This window comes from Pan troglodytes, chromosome 5 (genome assembly GCF_028858775.2).
Source record: "Pan troglodytes isolate AG18354 chromosome 5, NHGRI_mPanTro3-v2.0_pri, whole genome shotgun sequence".
Classification (NCBI taxonomy): Eukaryota; Metazoa; Chordata; class Mammalia; order Primates; family Hominidae; genus Pan; species Pan troglodytes.
Genome location: NC_072403.2, coordinates 161624572 through 161630514, shown reverse-complemented (window position 1 = coordinate 161630514; position 5943 = coordinate 161624572). Strand labels below are relative to the sequence as shown.

General features: G+C 43.8%; 1 protein-coding gene and 1 long non-coding RNA gene across 5 annotated transcripts in view; one reads left to right on the top strand and one right to left on the bottom strand.

Annotated features, from left to right (window-relative positions):
- Nucleotides 1–614: 614 nt before the first annotated feature.
- On the bottom strand, nt 615–5787 carry LOC134810220 (uncharacterized). The gene has a single exon (XR_010157791.1). It is a non-coding gene; the product is annotated as an uncharacterized LOC134810220 (long non-coding RNA).
- LATS1 (large tumor suppressor kinase 1) overlaps nt 1395–5943 on the top strand; it is a 59521-nt gene continuing 54972 nt past the window's right edge. For all 4 annotated transcript variants that reach the window (XM_001173355.7, XM_054686405.2, XM_016956455.3 and 1 more), the window contains exon 1: nt 1395–1661. The gene's annotated coding sequence lies outside the window, so the exon portion shown is untranslated. The remainder of the gene's footprint in view (nt 1662–5943) is intronic.

Here is a 5943-nt window from a genome sequence, read left to right as displayed (position 1 = left end):
TCCAGATGCATAATCCTTTTGGATAGGGCAAGCAGACCTGTGGACATATTAGATTCCTATAATTCATATAATTTTAGGGCTGAAAAGGTCTTTATGGGGCACCCTTACGTTGAAGAAAGTAAGCCCTGGGGCTCTTTAGTGACCCACCTTGGGTCACATTGTCTGCCTTCTACAAACTCTGTGCTTGTAGAAAATAGACTTTCAACCAAATGTTCTTGGAACATAATCTTTTTTTTTTTTTTTTTTTTTTTTTTTTTTTTTTTTTGAGACGGAGTCTCGCTCTGTCGTCCAGGCTGGAGTGCTGTGGCGCGATCTCGGCTCAATGCAAGCTCCGCCTCCCGGGTTCATGCCATTCTCCTGCCTCAGCCTCCCGAGTAGCTAGGACTACAGGCGCCCGCCACCACGCCGGGCAAATTTTTTTGGATTTTTTAGCAGAGACGGGGTTTCACCGTGTTAGGCAGGATGTTCTCGATCTCCTGACCTCGTGATCCGCCCGCCTCGGCCTCCCAAAGTGCTGGGATTACAGGCGTGAGACACCGCCTCCGTCCGGAACATAATCTTTTAACGGGTTTTCACATTTGGATTTCTAGATACTGTAAGTAGCCAGTTATTACTTTAACGTCAGAAAAAGATGTCTTTAATTTTTTTATACTCTGTAGTAGAAAAATTACGAAAGAAGGTACTTGAAAACACTAACTGTATATTTCCTAGAGGAAAAACTGGCAAAGGCGATCTTCACAAAGGGTGGACGGTACCTTATACATCAAACCCAACGATCCCATCCCACACTTTACATTCAGCTTAACCAGAAGTAAAACCTCTTGTCACACCGTCACCGTTATTCCAATTATGGCAATAACGACCTCCTTCTACGGATGCGGTTGACAGATAAGATCTCTAAACCGCTGCTAATCAATCGGTCCTGGCTCAAGCATTTCTTATCTGCCGGATTCAGAAAATACAGATGCTGGAAGCTCACCGGCTTGTTCGGGGAAAGAACGCTAAGCAAGAATAAAATTTTATTTCAAAGCGCCAAAAATCTCGAATTCTGAGGTCCACAGGGAGGTTTCCCAGAGCAACTCACAGTTGTTCCCTTCTGAGAACGTAGCTCCGTGAAATGCACATCCCTACTCGGTCCAGAGAAATAGATCAATGGGGAAAAGGATTGAATCAACCAAGTAGGCTGGGCGGGAGACAGCCTTAAACCACGGGCGCGGGCGAGTCGTATGGGCAGGGGCAGGCGGGAGCGACGTGGGGCGACGCTCACGAACGATCAGAGCTGCGGGCGACGCAACGAAGCCCGGAGGCCGCAGGCTGCGCGCTCCCTCGCAGCAGCCGGGCGGGCAAAAGCCCCCAGTTCTCGGCCCCCGCGCAAGCGACGCCGGGAAATGCCCACATCCGGGAAACCTGCAGTGGAGTGCGGCGGCGGCGACACTGAGTGGAAGGCAAAATGGCGGCGGCGGCGGTGGCCTGGTGTTAAGGGGAGAGCCAGGTCCTCGCGACCCCTGGGACGGGCCGCGCTGGCCCGCGGCAGCCCCCCCGTTCGTCTCCCCGCTCTGCCCCACTAGGGATACTTGGGGTTGCTGGGACGGACTCTGGCCGCCTCAGCGTCCGCCCTCAGGCCCGTGGCCGCTGTCCAGGAGCTCTGCTCTCCCCTCCAGGTAGGTCCGGGGCTGGCGTAGCGGGTGCGCTCCTCCAGTGCTCGAGTTGGCGGGGCGGTGGCCGCCGGGGCCCACGCCCATCCCCGCTGGCGAGGGTCCAGAGGTTTGGACTGGCGGGCAGAGCCGGCCCGCTCCGGGCCTGACTTGGCTGGTTGCATTGACCCGAGCTGAGCCCTGCCCTGGGGAAGCGAGGGTTGGCCGCGCCCGGTGCTGCAGGAAGAGCCCCAGGCTTTTCGGCCTCGGAGGTGCAGGTTTGGCTGGGTAGAGCCTGTCTTTCTGGCGGCCTGTCTCCCACCCCACCCCCAACACGCGAGTCGGCGGTGTCCAGGAGGGAAGGAACGGGAAAGGTGGTTCTGAAGGAAAATTGCAGTAAAAGAGCTACAGTTCTTTGGATCCCAGAGGGCCTTGATCCTGGGTATACCTTAGAGAAATCCTGGGAGTCTCTTACGTCTAGTTCAGTGTGATTTTAGGTTACTGTTCATAGTTGGAAGAGGTGGGAGAGATGGAGAGGTCTTTATGGAGTAGGAGTGTGTATATAAATACAGCAAATGAAGGAACGACAATTAAGGGAACAGTGTTTTTTATAACCTGAAATAGCTTGTAGCTCAATGAATGCCTCTCAGATGACTTGATTTATCCCCATTCTGACTTCTCTGTCAATTTCTAAGGGAACAAAATTTAATGTTTGTCAACTCATATGTTAATACGGCTTTTAAAACATGTATCATCCTCCAGAAGTTATTCATAAATCTAGTGAACAATAAGTATAATCTCATGCACAGAAGTAATATTGTATAACTCCAGTTTTGGAAATGGATTTGAATGTTAGCGATCATGAAACTTGTTTGAACTTTATGAATTATTTATTGAAGGTTAAAATTTTTTATCAAATTTCCTCCATGAGGAAGAAAAGGTAGGACATTATAATTGGAATGAATGTTCTGTGCTACGAAAACAAAGCTTATCTCTGACGGTAAAATGGGGTAGTTGATTCCCTAAGGCAGTGGAGGAATTTGATTGAACAGTAAAAGAAGTAGCATTGTGTTAGTCCAATTGGCTGCTACTGCAAGAAACTAGATCATGGTCCATGCTTGGAATGGCACATTCTATGCCTAAATATTGATGGAATATGCCTTGCTGCTCACCAAAAAATACTTCTACTGCATTTTTAATGTATAATATCTGGCTTTCATTGTGTAGGTCGTTTTTATTTTTGTTTTGTTTTTATTGCAAGTCCTTGTTCTATATAAATAGTCTTGGAACTGTTCTAACCCTGGTTATTTGGTTATTTTAGATGTTTTATTTACATCAATGGGAGATTGTTATACATCACAAAAGTTATTTAGTCATTGAATAACATTTTCGCCATGTAGGAACAGCAATCATTTTTCAGCATGAAGATACAGCGTTGCTTTCACTTTTGATCTGACAATTATTAGAAAGTGAACTGAAGAAAATGACAGTATGCAGTTTCCTTTAAAGATGGGAACTCGCTATGTTGCCTGCGCTGGATTCCAACTCCTGGACTCGAGCAATCCTCCCACCACAGCCTCTCAAGTAGCTGGGACTACAGGTGCACTACTGCACCCAGCCAGGGTACCTTTCTGATAAACTTAATTCAACCCAAGTTAACACTTTGAAATCTTATGTAATGGTATCATTTTTTTTTTTCCTAAGTTGGACAAACTAATCAATGATACTTGTTTGTTGATGTTTGTATTTTTGATGAGGGTCTGAACTTTAAAAAAAAAAAAAATGGCGATCTGTCATACCCAGGCAGTTTGATTCCAGAGCTCTTACTTTAACCATGAGGTTAAAGTCATTGAAAGTTATGGGGTAGGTAGGTGACATGATCAGAATTGTTTATTAAGACGAATCTGGCCCCATCGTAGTGTGGGTTAAAAAGGTAAGCAGTTTTGCTTTGAAGAATTATTTTAAAAATTCTTTTTGCCTAGTAATAATTTGAATTTTCACATGTCATAGCAGCAAAGATTGTTGAGATTTAGTAATGCCAGTATTAACCATACCTTGTTGTGGGGATTATAAGATTAGTATAACTTTCTAGAAGGCATTCTGACAATAAGTATCAGAATTTTAAATATGTATTCTCTTTGATCCAGCAATTCCACTTCTGGGAATTTATTTTAAGAAAAATGCTCAGCAATGTGTGCACAAGAATTTTTATTGCAGCAATTTTTTTTATTAACTAATTTCGTTATGTGCAAGGAATATGCTATATGTATATTATACACATGTTCATTTTATTAAACTATGAGGCATAATAAAATGAACATCCATGAACTTACCACCTGAACTCAGAACAAGAATATTACCAGTATAATTGAAGTTACCAGTTTGCAGTATTATTTTACATTAGCAAAAAAATGAGGAACAACCTAAATGTCCATCAGTCAGGGATTTATAAGTAATAGTACATCTAGCCCGGCGCAGTGGCTCACGCCTGTAACCAGCACTTTGGGAGGCCAAGGAGGGCGGATTACCTGAGGTCTGGAGTTCGAGACCAGCCTGGCCAACATGGTGAAACCCCATCTCTACTAAAAATACAAAAATTAGCTCGGTGTGGTAGCGCGCGTGTGTAGTCCCAGCTACTTGTAAGGCTGAGGCAGGAGAATCACTTGAACCGGAGAGACGGAGGTTGCAGCGAGCTGAGATGGCACCACGGCACTCCAGCCTGCGACAGAGTGAGACTGTCTCAAAAATAAATAAAGAAATAAAGAAATAATAAATAAATAAAAAATAGTACATCTACATGATGAAATTCAATATCGGTATTTAAAGGAATAAGGTTGAACTATCATACTTTATCAATTCTGAAATACCACTAAATCTAAGATAAGCCATCTATTTAGTAGCAATTTTTTAGCAGGAAGAAAGTAAACATAAAGCTTTTATTAATAATAGCATACATTTATTCATTCAATTGTATACCATTTTCGTCTGTCACAATAAAGTTTGAGTCTCAGCCTTATTCACATTCAGAATCTAGGATTCTTCTGAATTACTTCGGTTAGTTAATGCAACATCATGATAACAGGCTGCTTTTCATAATGCTAGTTAATTATCTTAACCTATATTGTCTTTATGATTGTGTGTATAATTTTAAGGTATATTGAAGAATACTGGGGTTTTGCTTTCGTTTCCTTTTTGCTTACTTAGTTTTTTTTTCTTCTTCTTAATTGAATTACCTATTGCTGGAAATTAAACAGCTTCTTCTGAAGATAACTCCAAAAGTTTTCGCAGACTTTTGAGTCTGTCTTACCTTTGAAAATTCTGTGATCTTGCTTGAATTTAATAATTACTTATGCCTTTAATTGCATTGTCTATTGAATGACAGTTTGAGTGCACAATACTATGTCACAATGGAATCTTTCAGAACATTTTGTGGACCAGGCGTGGTATCATCCCAATATTTTGAGAGGCTGAGGCAGGAGGAACACTTGAATTCAGGAGTTTGAGACCAGCCTGGGCAACCTAGCAAGATCTCCATCTCTATTTACAAAAATAATAATAGCTGGGCGTGGTAGCTCATGCTTGTAATCCCAGCACTTTGGGAGGCTGAGGTGTGTGGATCACATGAGGTCAGGAGTTCAAGACCAACCTGGCCAACATGGCAAACCCCTGTCTCTACTAAAAATACAAAAATTAGCCAGGTGTGGTGGTGGGTACCTGTAGTCCCAGCTACTCCGGAGGCTGAGGCATGAGAATCACTTGAACTTGGAAAGCAGAGGTTGCAGTGAGCCAGAATACGACACTGCACTCCAGCCTGGGCAACAGAGTGAGACAGTCTCACAGAAAAAAAAAGTAATAATGATAAAACAAAAAAAGAGGCCGTGTGCGGTGGTTCATGCCTATATAATCCCAGCACTTTGGGAGGCCGAGGCAGGTGGATCACCTGAGGTTAGGAGTTCAAGACCACCCTGGCCAACATGGTGAAACCCCGTCTCTACTAAAAATACAAAAATTAGCCACACATGGTGGCACATGCCTATAATTCCAGCTACTTGGGAGGCTGAGGCAGGAGAATTGCTTGAACCCGGGAGGCAGAGGTTGCAGTCAGCTGAGATCACGCCATTGCACTCCAACCTGGGCAACAAGAGAGAAACTCCTTCTCAAAAAAACAAAAACAAAACAGAAAAAAAGAAAAAACATTTTGAGCATCATATATGGTGCTGCCAATGAAAATATTACAATTATCCGGGTATGGTGGCTCACACCTGTAATCGCAGCACTTTGAGAGGCCAAGGCGGGTGGATCACCCAAG